We start from the raw sequence: 13890 nt of genomic DNA on the forward strand, positions 1-13890 counted from the left end.
GTGAACCTGCCTAACTCTCACTGCTGGGTCACGAAAGCTGCATGGGCAAAGCATTCATTTCTTGCATTGTAATGAAGTTTCAGAATCAAGACTATGCAGTTCATTTGTTAATGGGGCAAATTTTCACTGCACTGAAAGGAAGAGGTGCTGCAGAAAGTACACTATTTTGTTCAAAGGTGTAGTAAGGATTTCTGTGTGGGTGAGGGCTTTTTTTTCCTTGTGAGAAGCTGCTTTAAAAATATTTTCCCCAAGGCCAGCGCCTAAATCTATATTCACCTTTTACTCTGGCCTTCCTTGGCAGAATTCCTACTGACTTAAGGAAGATTGCTACAGGGAAAACTGACTGAGAAAATCTCTGATTCAGAATACATTTAAGTTAAAGGAATGGTTTCCATTGACTTCAAAAAGATTTGGATCAAGCCCAGAGCAAGCAAGGATTTCAGTTGAAATTATAATTTGTAGTGTATTGCTAGACTATTTGAGTCTAAAGATTATTTTAGAGGGGATATGATCAGTCAGTGATGACTTCCAAATTAATTATCCATATGATGAAATATCTGATGATGAATAAAAGGCTTCTTGGCTTTCCTTTAGATTACATTGGAATGGTGAAGTTCAGGGGGAAACCTGTAGAATCTTTCTGCATCCTAAATTGTCAAACGAGCAAATATTGGAAAAGTGTGCCCCTACATACCATTTCATTCATGACACAAAACCATACATTATTATTATTGCAGGTAAGGTATTATGCATGATTTATTGCTGGAAAACATACCTTTTTCTGATAAAGTACTTATATGCAGTTTCTTAATGGTTAGGGGTTGTGGAACATTAAGCACCAAATAAGGCCTAGAATGAGCCATTCTACCTACTGCAACACGTCAGTGAAGTCACTTATCATACTTTTGTCATCTGGAAGGAAAACAGTGTGTCACGATAAGCCTTTAACTTTGTGCTATAGGCAAGGTAGTAACCTTAAGGACTGTCAGAGTCCGTATATGCCAGACCAATCACTGGGACCATCCAGAAGAATGCTGTTAATTGTTCCTCATGCTACAGAGGTCTGACTGGCTTCAGCTAGAAGTTTGACACTGGTCCCACGCTGCAGAACACCGTTATAGCAGAGATTCAGTCGGCATTTTGACTTTCAGGCAAAATTTTCTTGAGTGGCTTGTCAATTCAGTGACAGGTTTTTTAATGTTTTCATATTTCTGGGCAGCACTGTGAGAGGGCATTATTATTATTATTATTATTATTATTAATACCCTGTCCATCTGGCTGGGTTTCCCCAGCTACGCTGGGTGGCTCCCAACAGAATATTAAAAACAAAATAAAAGATCAAACATTAAAAACTTCCCTAAACAGGGCTACTTTCAGATGTCTTCTAAAAGTCAGATTTGTTGTTGTTTAGTCGTGTCTGACTCTTCGTGACCCCGTGGACCAGAGCACGCCAGGCACTCCTGTCTTCCACTGTCTCCCGCAGTTTGGTCAAACTCATGCTGGTAGCTTCGAGAACACCATCCAACCATCTCATCCTCTGTCGTCCTCTTCTCCTTGTGCCCTCCATCTTTCCCAGCATCAAGGTCTTTTCCAGGGAGTCTTCTCTTCTCATGAGGTAGCCAAAGTATTGGAGTCTCAGCTTCAGGATCTGTCCTTCCAGTGAGCACTCAGGGCTGATATCCTTAAGAGTGGATAGGTTTGATCTTCTTGCAGTCCATGGGACTCTCAAGAGTCTCCTCCAGCACCATAATTCAAAAGCATCAATTCTTCGGCAGTCAGCCTTCTTTATGGTCCAGCTCTCACTTCCATTCATCACTACTGGGAAAAGTCAGCTACATAGTTGTTTATTTCCTTGACATCTGATGGGAGGGTGTTCTACAGGGCGGGCACTACTACTGAGAAGGCCCTCTGCCTGGTTCCCTGTCACCTCACTTCTCACAGTGAGGGAACAGCCAGAAGGCCCTTGGAGCTGGACCTCAGTGTCTGGGCTGAACAATGGGGTGGAGATGCTCCTTCAGGTATAGCATATAAATACTTTCATAAAAAATAAAAATTGACATTTGGAGTATGCTGTACTGCACTCTTACGTGAGAAAGACATCTGTGAAACCTCTGTGTAATCTTTGTTCTGCGGCAAACTCAAGTTTTCTTCCTGCAGGAACTGCAGCAAACATTCAGCACTGAAAGCTACATGAAATACCAGATTAAGGAAGGGTTAAACAAACTATTTGTACGTTATGAGAGACCCCTTTGAATGGCTGGTGCCATTTCTATTTAGTTCTTATAAAAGAAGCAGAAGGTGAGAGATGTCTGCAACATCATGAGCTTACGCCCTTCTGCTTTTTACATAGGGCAAACTGGTCAGTCTCTAAGCAACAAATAAATAAACTGGGCTGACGTCAGAAATGGCAAAATATGGAAACCAGCGAGAGAACGTTTCCCCATAATGGAATACTGTGTAACTGACCTTCAGCTGGCTACATTTGAACAGAGGAACTGCAAAGGGAGATTCCAGCATGAAACTGCGGAATTGCAGTTAATCAGGAAATTCAGTTCAATCACCTGCGGCTTGCATTGAGATGGCTGTCTTTTAAAATCAAAAATCTTGCAACACATGTTAATTAGCTAACCAATGCCTGATGTTCTTGTTACCAAGAAGGGTGCTTCCAGACAAGCATGCCCAGATAGTCCTGTGTAATTGTTTTTCCACCGAAAGGTACTAGTGCAACAGCAACTGACTTCTCACACTGTCAGGGACTATGTTCAGATGAATCTGTCAGTTTTAGTTTATCTCAGTTTCTCAGCCAATCTTGAAGTTTGCTACATTTTTGCATACACACACACCCACACACCCACACACACCCTCGTGAGAATTTGTAAGCATTTTAGTGAGCATGCAATTTCCTCAATATGTTTTCAAAACTATTTTTCATTAATATATGCATTCCTATGTATATTCCCCCCTATGTACACATTTTTGTACAGTAGACTTTATTCACACACACACACACACACACACACACAAATTTGTGTGTGTGAAAAATGAAAATGGTATTAAAAAATTATAAGTAGACATAATAATACTGTATGTAAAATAAGCATATATATAAGTGAGGTGTTTGGAGAAATTGTTGTTATACAACAGTGGCTACAGCTCAAGTTTATTATATGCAGCATTGTTTTGTGTACTAATAAATAATTCTCTATGCAATTTTCATTGCTTTTTGAGTTCCTGTGATTTTGGCCTGTATTTTTATTGGCTTTTGAGCTGTGACTGAGGTAAATTCCAAACTACGGCAGGCCCAAGACATTTTGATACCCTGATACAGAAAATTCAAATGGCACTTGACCTCATGTTGTAAAAAAGCCCCACCAAAACAAACAAACCTCCTATTTTATGACTTTCAGTGGTGACTAAAACCTGGCACCTAAGGCAGCTCCATAAAACTTTGGCTTTGTAATCTTTAGCACCAATTATTGCAGTACACTGAGTGAAATTACTCATGAAAAGTGCCACAGAGTTTTGATCCTGTAATACTTTGCAGAAAGTAGACCAATCTTACCTCTGTAACCAAAGGAGTTTTCATGTTGAATGGGGAAACAAAAAAGAAAATGTGAAGTTCTTTTGTAGTGTTTTGGGCTTCTTGGTTTGCCATAGCAGGATGTACCCAAGGCAGCGCTTGGGTACTATCGTTTAGTTAACAGTTTTGTATTGCCAGAAGCAATTGCAGCATGGCTTCCTCTTGTTGTTAAAAATTCCTGATGGTTATTCACTTTCTGTGTGGCCTCCCAGTCATAATGGTTAATACTGGCATTGAAGATGAGGTACTTCTGAGGCAGACAGAGTGGACTTGTTGGTTCCTTGAAGACTAGAGAGATTGGGCAGGGGGAAACCCCACAGCTTAAATCCAGTCTATGGAGGGCTATCACTTCAGGCACTGTGAGTGACCGAGCCCTGCAGAACAGTGTGCACATTGTGTGGAATAAGGCAAGCTGAGGGCATATTGAAGAATTTAACCCTGTGTAACCGTTGTACAGCCAGACAATGTCTTTGGAGAACTTCACGAAATTTAATTATCACTCTTTGGTCTAGATCATAATATTAAGTCCACATGACAGGTAGAATTATAGACGCAATGCATTTCTTTAGTGATACACTGGCCAAAAGCACTTATTCCTTTGACTCATCATACGATACCTCACTGATGTAGGCAGCAACCTCAAAATGCATCTGTACATTAAACTTCAGATTAGTTTTACCCGTTGTTGCTGTTCCTTTTTTTCATTCACATGAATGGCACTGATCAGATAAATTCTGAATTAGTGGATGCAACATGGCCCATTTGCATTTTCCTCCAACTCTAACTACTGTAATTATATATAAATATTTTATATAGAGAGTAAGAGTGCATTTCTTTATAGGCTGCTTTTAAAGTCCTTTTCATAAAAGCTAGCAGTTAATGAAGAGAAATTAGCCTCTTCCTCTTCTTGACGCGAGTCACGCTTCATTATCTGAAAACAGCAACAAAACGGTGTCATTTTAATAAAAACATTCATTACTCCCAAGATTCGTTTTTGGGGGTTTTTTTTGCCAAAGATCTGAACAGTGTTGCTAGGTGCTTCATCAAGAATTTTATTTTGAAGATGTGCTTCATCGATGCATGTCTAATTTGGGTATATTATGATCATAAGCACAGAACATTGTAACCAGGGCTTTTTTTCAGCCAGAGCTCAGCTCTGACACCTCTCAGGTGGGCGCTATTGCCATGATAAGAGAACAAGGCAGAAGTTCGTGGTGAGCTCTGACACCTCTTTTTCTAGAAAAATAGCATTGATTGTAACCCCTTCATGCATAGAAAGGGCAGTGAGACTGTGCAGTAGCCCCCCTGCCTCAACATCATATAGCCTCCCAGCCCTGTTCCAAATTTCCATGTTTTGAGCTTGATCATCTGAATAGGGGAAGCTTTCTTATGTAGACTTCCATGTGACCTGGAACCCTGCATGAACTGAAACTACATGCTCCCATGCTCAAGTATCCATGCTCAATGGTCACCCCATTGCTTCATCAGGACTAGGGGAAAATAAATAATGAACCCCCTCCTGACACGCCCCTATTTTCTCCCTATAGTTGCCTGTGCTCTCCTGTGCTGTGCTTTTTAAATATATCACTCTCTCTTTAAAAATACTTTTCTCATTTAAAAGCTCTCAAATGGTGTGTTCTGAGTGCTTTTTTAAAAAAATCTAACCATACATTTCCAAATCCTCGGCTTTATGACTTATGAGATATGGTTATGGGAAGTTTTAGCAGAATTTGTAAAACTCTGTTAAGGGGGGGGGGCGGGTATTTATCAATCTGGTGAGTTGTTCCATGGACCCCCAATTTTTCCCAGGCTCTGAAAGAGGAGAAGGTCTTCCCGGATTAAAAGCTGTCCTCATTTATGGAATTGATGGCCGTCATTGTGGAACCTGTTAAATGTTCCATTTTGAAACCATCCTATAGCTGTAAACCTTTGATTCTTATTGAAAACTTAGTCCTGTTGGAACTTACCTCCAAGAAAAGATGCACAGGTTTGGCTGTACTGTAGAGATGAAAACAGAAATGTCTTATGCCTAATTATCTTCATATTTTCCATGTTAACAGATGGATGGCTTGGGCCTAGGCCTGTGTCACATAATACAGCCCTTCTTTAATGTAATTATTCAGTCAGAAAAAAGAAAAGACTAAATACAAGGGTTTAATTTAACATACTAGAGAAGATTATTCTGAAATTAAATCTAGTAGGCACAAAAAAGCTAAATAGAACTAATTAATCCTGTACTATTTATTGTTCCATTTCATAAAGCAGTACTTGACAAACAATGATAAATGTGTATGCAGTGTTAGCAAAGCACAAAAGGAAATAAAAGTCCTATTAGCATTGAAATGATTTAGATAACTTGCCATGTCAGGTTTTGTTCTCAGTTTTCTAGAGTGTTCTTGCAGTTGATGGCTGTGTTAATCCAGCAAAGGGCACTGTCCCCCACAATCTGTTAATAGTGTCATCTTCATTCATATCAGTATTTGTTGACTGAAACTCAAATACTGAAACCTATATTTTTAAATAAATTTAGGAGTTTTCCACTAAAAGATTAGGAAGTCCAGTTAGCCACTCAATGAATGTCCATTATAAATTATTTCCCGTGTGAGAGCAATTTTCCAAAATTAAATCACAGAAATCCAGAGTCCATGAACTCTTCTCAATATCTTCTCAATATCAGGGGTTCTCAGTGGAGGTCCTTTTTTAAATTTTATTTTTATTAAACACACAGTACATAAAAATCCCATACCCCTCCCAGGCTCACCCCAACTCACCTTATCATGAAGAGATCACCAGGTTCAGCACATAAGTTATAGGCTTAGAGAAGGTATAAAACTCAAGATGGGACAGGATCTGGTTGTTTTACCAGAACAGACCCAGGCATCAAAACACATCGTAGAAAGGTAATACAAATAAATAGCAGTAACAATAATAGATGTCAGGAACTCTTCTTGCCTGTTTTTTTGACCTCTGGTTTGGTAAGGAAAAAGGTAAAGGACCCCTGGATGGTTAAGTCCAGTCAAAGGCGACTATGGGTTGCGCTCATCTCGCTCTTCAGGCTGAGGGAACCAGCGTTTGTCCACAGACAGCTTTCCAGGTCATTTGGCCGGCATAAACCACTTCTGCTGCAACGGGACACTGTGACAAGTGCCAGAGCACACAGAAACGCATGGGATCCACAAAGTAAAACTTAGAGCATGTAGACTGTGGGCTCTGTATCATAGGGCAATAGATACCATGTTCAAATAAATGCTGGATCTGTTACCATTACCGGTAAATTCCCTATGAGAGAGAAAGCACATGCCTGATTTCTGATGCGCAATTCCAGAATTTAAACAAAGCAGGCCCCAGTATCCAGTAGGACTGGCCTGTGGCATCAGATATATCAGGGGTGTCCAACTTCCAAGAGACTGCGATCTACTCCCACTATGAATAAACTGGCAGTGATCCACCCATTGGATTGACCAGAGTTGTTCGCGATTGACCAGTTGGACAGGACAGTATTAGGTGACTAGAGGTATGTGGTTGTCCTCCTGTTCAGCCTGAAAGGGGATTGAAGCGTTTCCTCTTGAACAACTGAAAAAGCCCCTGTGCACCTTTCTTCTTTGCTTCCTTGGATGCCACAAAAACTTACCTTGGGGCAGGTGGAGGCATTAACAGTGAGCGCTTCCCGACCCCAGCAGAAAGCTGGCACTCCATCCATCCTGCACTCTAACAGACAATACTGTATAGTTATATATTTTCTAGAGTTCAAATGAAATACATTAAAGCAGGGGTCAGCAACCTTTTTCAGCCATGGGCCGGTCCACTGACCCTCAGACCATGTGGTGGGCCAGACTGTATTGGGGGGGGGGAATGAACGAATTCCCATGCCCCACAAATAACCCAGAGATGCATTTTAAATAAAAGCACACATTCTACTCATGTAAAAACACCAGGCAGGCCCCACAAATAACCCAGAGATGCATTTTAAATAAAAGGACACATTCTACTCATGTAAAAACACGCTGATTTATGGACCATCCATAGGCCGGATTTAGAAGGCGATTGGGCTGGATCCGGTCCCCGGGCCTTAGTTTGCCTACCCATGCATTAAAGAGCTGAATCTTGACAATGAAATTTCGTCTTCAGAATAGCCAGTATTCAGCAAACGTAAGCAAAGAATTAATGATTTCTAGTAATGGATTACATTGACTGCAGATGAGTAAAGACTGTAATCTCCAACTGTTTCCAGACGTGGGATTAATTCTTAACACCAGCATGTGACAGGGATATTTTACTATTTTGTTGTGTTGAATTATTTCTCTCTATCTTACTTCTCTTTAAATGAGAAAGAGCTGATCTAGATGTTTGTTAATCTTCCACCCAGCCAAACTCTAGTGATTTGTTTCCATCACATTCTGCACAAATATGGTGCAGAAGCAAAAATGTGGTGTTGCTTTCTTATGTAATGAATTTCTTCGTTCCTAGCAGCCGCCCCCCTTGATTTGGACCATGGCCATGAAAACCTACTATGTCACTACATCATATGGTGTTTGCACACACATTATGACAGAGAGTTGGAAACTCATTATGAGTAGGCAGCTGGGGTGTCTGCCAACTCACAAACACCACCGTAATCAAAAATAAAACTATGATGATGCCACTGTTGTGAACCAATTGTGGGTCATCGTTCGCCATTTGAAGACCAGTGACATTGGAGCATTTTCTGAAACCCCATCCTTAATAATAATTGTTAATAATAGTCATTGTTGTTAATGATCATATAATGAATTCAAATAATCTGCAGGGATTGCGCCCTCACCACCAACTGTGCATTTCAATGTATTCACAACTAGGATGCATAATTGCACTGTGGTTAATGCTCCATCCTCAACTTCTCTGCCCAGTGTATACAAAAATAAATCATAAAAAGACAAGGTGGTAGCCAGTGGGAAACTGTTGCCCAAAATCGGTTATACAAAGCTATTAAGTTGTTGGTGTGCATTTGTTCATTGCTTCATTAATGAATGTTTTTAGTGCAAGGCAAATAATTCTACCCCCAATATGGCTTACTTTACTGATGAGCAAACAAATTTATACTTAACAAAATAATATTTAGCAGCATATTGTAGGTTCGTGTTCAGCATTCACTTAGCAATTATACTGTAGCTAACACAGTGTATGTTAGGCAATGTATTTCTCACATAGCACAGATTGAATGTAGGTATTGTTTGCTCACAGGGTTGTGGCTGAATACTTAATTATGCATGGATTTGCAGCAAGGTGGGAGTTAATAACTGAAAATACAGCATAGATACCTCGGTCCAGGCTTTCCTCAGCCACCTACAGAGCGACTGGTAAAACAAAGCACAGAGGAATTTGTGGGAATGTTCAGGGAGGCAGGAGAGTATATCTTGTTTATTAATATCCTTCCTAACTTGTGCTAGCAAGTTCTATAACTTAGCAGAGTTTTAAACATTCCCCTTTAAACGTACAGCGGTTAGCTTGTTGCAAGCTTCTTTAGGCTTCTAAATATAGGATTCCTGGTATCCCCTTTACTCCCTCTTAAAAAGAATAGACACAACACAATATTGTGTAAAAAGTATAAAAGAAGTTTACTGACACATTCCGTTCACAGATGGATCCCTGAAGGGACACTTAGGTTACAAAATATATACATGTGGAATCTATCCCATAAGGAGATAGTCCCTTTGGGCTCTGTTGGCTGGAAGCCAACAGGGCATCTCTAGCTAAAGAGATGTTGCTTCTGCGATGAATGGAGTCAGAGAGAGAGAGAGAGAGAGCTGTGTCCCAGGTGCTTTTGCCACCTGGGCAGATAAGGTCAGGCCCACCTCTAGTCACATGCAGAGGAAGTTTATCCCAGCCCAGTAGGAAACAGGAAGTTTTGTACTCACAGGTGGAAACATCCCCTTTCATGTCCACTCTAGGAATGTTGTACTTGACTGCTATCTGTGTTTCACACCTCACAGAATTATAGGGATGGAACAAGATTGTGTATTTTTTGTTTCCTGAGTGATTGTTTATTTGTCTTGTGGCCTCTTAAGAAAGAGGTAGGCAAGGTGCATTTATTGGGCATTTATTCAGGAGAGCCCCACCGCCAGCCCCACAAGCTCGGGGACAGCGGGGAGGCGGAACGCCGCCATCCCGCTGTCCCCTGACTTGGTTAGAAGGCTGGCGGGGGGGGGGAGAAGCCTGCTCCTCCCCGTCACCAGCCCCGCAAACTTGGGGGACAGCGGGAGAGGCGCAGCGCGCCTTTCCCGCTGTCCCCCGACTTGGTTAGAAGGCTGGCGGGGGGGGAGAAGCCTGTTCCTCCCCGTCGCCAGCCCCGCAAACTTGGGGGACAGCGGGAGAGGCGCAGCGCGCCATCCCGCTGTCTCCCGACCTGGTTTGGAGGCTGGCGGAGGGCTTCCCCCGCCCCAGCCCTGCGCCTGGGGGGGGAAAATAATTCCCCCCCTTTATTTCCCCCCCCCCAAATCTAGGTGCGTCCTATGGGCCGGTGCATCCTATAGGGCGAAAAATACGGTACATTAATGAAGATAAAGACAAGTGGCAGGCCAGTCCTGAAAGCCGCTCTGTCTTCTCTACTTGTTCTAACCACAGTGCACGCTCTCTCTCTCTCTTAGCTTGTTCTTGCTTGGTAATTTTAAGAATGGTCCTACCATAATATAGTGAGAGGCAGATGCCCAAAGCAGCAGATGCTGGAGGGAGCTGTGTGCACCATGCAGCCTTGTCTTGCACCTCCTAAGCTAAGCTGCTGCCCTCAGGTGCAGTGGAGGATGCTGTTCTGTCATTAGAGTTGGCATAAGATTTCAGCTGCCAGCCTGGGACTCAGCTAGACTGGTAAAGAAAAAGCGGTTTATATGCGCTGTATATGCGATACAACATTGTGCCATCAGATGGCGATGTGGAGTCCCGTTTTTCTCTACCCCATTTCCCCTGTTTAAATTTGCAGTGCTTTAAACTGAAGCGCTTCTTTGATGTGTCTAGATCAGGCATAGGCAAACTCCGGCCCTCCAGATGTTTTGAGACTACAATTTCCATCATCCCTGACCACTGGTCCTGTTAGCTAGGGGTGATGGGAGTTGTACTTCGAAAACATCTGGAGGGCCAGAGTTTGCCTATGCCTGGTCTAGATCCAGCCCGGGTTAGTTTCAATGTATAGAACAGGCAGGAGGGGGCGCTCTCTCTTGTCTTTTGTCTTCATCAACAAAATGTCAATCCCTACATTTAGTTATGTGTGTAGCTGCAGAGTTGCTCAAGAGGCCCAGTGGCCTTGGAATGCTCACTTTTACTGAACTGAAAGTCAAACAAGAAAGAGAAGAAAATGGCAAAATGAGATATTTGTTTATTTAATAACAAACAGGCTTTAGCTTACAATCTAAAATATATACAGCAAAACACAGTAAGTAAATAAATAAAGCCAGCAATAAACAATGAATCAACAAGCTGACCAAAATTACTATAAAAACACAACTTAAACCAGCAGCAACATAACACAAGGGGCAAGATTTGATGCAAGAGGGCAAGATTGAAAGGAACGGTTTATCACATCGCTTTCCTCCCACGTTTGAACAGCCCCAAAAAACAAACAAAAGAAAAATCTGAATACATAACACAGTTGAAGACCCCTATTTGGGTCTTCGGCTCTATGTTGTTACTGTGACGGTTGTTAAGAACCTAAGAAGAGTTCTGCTGGGTCAAACCAAGGCCTACCTAGCGCAAACTTCTTTTCTCACCTGTCGTGAGATTCCTTTGTAAAAAAATAATAATAATGATTCTGTAAAGTAATCCTGGGCATGCTTTTTTGGCCTCAACTTGGCAGGTGAGATTGTGGTCGTTGAACCTGTAATTCACATCTGGGTGTATTGACAGCTGCGTAGATCTGCATCACTTTAATATTTGGGAATTTTTATATGTTAGCCATGTTCCGCCTCCAAGAGTGGCTATATGAGTATAGCCACAAACTTGCATTAATCAGCACCTTTGACAGGCTTCAGCGTAGTGATTTACATTTGCCTGAGTGTATGCATCCTGAAAAATTAATTGGTTGCATGGATGTTGCAGTCTGTCTTGAGCAGATTTTTTTTTAGGCACGCAGCTGTCTCTTTGATAGCATCTTGGTACTGTAAGTGCTAGTAAAAGTAACGGGTAATAACTGATGCCATTACCAGGCAGTTAATTTGTAAAAGGCTGTGAATTAACAGTTTTTGCTATTTATGTGGCACACTAATTTTTTTTCCTGCGAAAGAAAATCTGCACTGATGAATAATTTAAATCCCAGTTTCCCTGCAAGTCTATAATCACGAGCCCTACGGAGGCTAGAGTACATTCTGCTGTGAGTATTGTGCAAAAGATTAGTAGTTCCTTGGTGGCGCGGCTGCAGTAGCAATGTGAATTGCACTTTTAATTTGTCTTCCCATCTGACAGGGCATCTAATTATACTTTCTAAAATCTGTTCTAAATTATACTTTTTAAGTCCTTAGTTGAAGGATATTTACATAAAAAAGGTAAAGATTAAATAAATTGTTTTAAGTCATATCAGCAAATCATTTAAATGAGATTGCCTTTTCTTCTGTGTTTGTAGCTGAACGCGTATTCTATTTCCAGCATGTTCAGTTCCAGTCAGTCAAACCCAGCAGCTAAATCACGTTCAGGCTCCTTTTTTGTTTTTGTTTTTGTTTTAACAGTGCACTTAGATAGGCTTTACATTGTACAAGACAGATATGCTAACTCTATAACTTCTTATCACGGCTGAAAGGCATTTTATCCAGACAATCTCCTGCAAAACCCAAACATTTTGTTTCCAGAATAGCATAAACTGACTTTTAATTAACAAAATTTATGTTATAAAAAAGAGCAAAACACACATTTTGAGGGAAATAGTAATAATAATAATAATAATAATAATAATAATAATAATAATAATAATTGCTTTCTCTTCCTCTGGAAGTGTGTCTTCCCTGCTACATTTTGGTAAAGTATTATAGAATGTAATAGCGTTAATAGTGCATCATTACCATTCCATAAAATAATACACAGTACTCAATTTTCTCTTTCTCTATTATTGTGTATGTGGCTCGGAAAGAATTCATAAAATTTATTACAGAAAAGTAGATTGAGTCTTGGGGACAGGATGATCTTGCTGAATAATACTGCACTGCCAAAAAATGACAGAAGCAAGTAGCCGCCTTCCTTGTTGTTGAGAAAATGAAATTGTGTTGTTGTAGTAGCACAAACAGAGACTACTGCCTTAGGATGCATTTGTGATTCAAAATTTTTTTTGCCTAATTAAAGGCAAGATAGAGATAATTGCCAGCAGGCTGCTATATAGTGTTGATTAGTATCCTGTGAACTGTGGCTTCTGGAGGGCGCTGGGGGTTGGCCTCTGCTGCCCTCACAGGGAGAGCTATACTTCCTTAGAGTTCCCTAGGAAGAGGAAGGAACTGTAAACCCACTCTGAGGGGTGCAGCTGGGGGGGTGGAATGGGGGTGTCGTTGCAACTCCCGGCATTGCCCAGGATTCGGGGGGGGGGGGGACCATGAATATTTGAAATGGTACAATATTGTGTGAGTGAGGCCCTTCCGCATCTCTGAGGTGTGTATCCAGACCCTCCAAGTATCTCTTATTTTCCAGGGACAGTCCCAGATTTACAGAAGCCATCCCAGTTCCTGATCGGATCCTGCAATGTCCCGCTTTTCCTTAGGACGTCCCTATTTTCATTAGAGAAATGCTGGTGGGTATGGAGTTAATGCAACCGCCAGGGAAGAAGATAAGTAACTATACAACCTTTAGAAGACATCTGAAGGCAGCCCTGTATAGGGACAGCAATTCTATCATATATGCAGGAGGTTACAGATTCATAACAGCACACTATAAAAGATCAGAAGGGGCTCCTACAAACAGGAAGGCGCTCCTGCATGCAGTTAGGAAGTGCATGGACTAATGGTCTGGCTTTTGTATGGGCCAGGTAGCCTTTTAGGTCCATGCTTCCCCCCTCTATATTGCTGTCTCCATCCTCTCTCCCAAATGCTGGCTGCACAGTAGTTGTTTGTGTGAGAGAAGAGTGACTAGTGCTAGCCTTCCAGGTGCACCAACAGTCTTCCCCTGGCATAACTGGAGAGTTGTGCAGGGGCGTTGTGCATATCTAGCATGGAAGTGTTGTATTGTGCGTTTTGACAACGTAGTGGAGTTTCATATCCTATGGCCTCTCAACTAGCATAGATTGGACCCTTAACTTTATAACAGGCAGGTGACTAAGTTTCTTAGTTCTTAGATAATACTGATATTTTGAATTATTACTATTATTTAAT

The 13890-nt window shown here is 41.4% G+C and overlaps 1 protein-coding gene across 3 annotated transcripts in view; it reads left to right on the forward strand.

Moving 5' to 3' along the window:
- Nucleotides 1–13890, forward strand: part of TAFA2 (TAFA chemokine like family member 2) — a 139407-nt gene that overhangs the window by 60760 nt on the left and 64757 nt on the right. The gene's annotated exons all lie outside the window — the stretch shown is intronic.

Source organism: Podarcis pityusensis (genome assembly GCF_964106645.2).
Source record: "Podarcis pityusensis genome assembly, chromosome: 10".
Taxonomy (NCBI): domain Eukaryota; kingdom Metazoa; phylum Chordata; class Lepidosauria; order Squamata; family Lacertidae; genus Podarcis; species Podarcis pityusensis.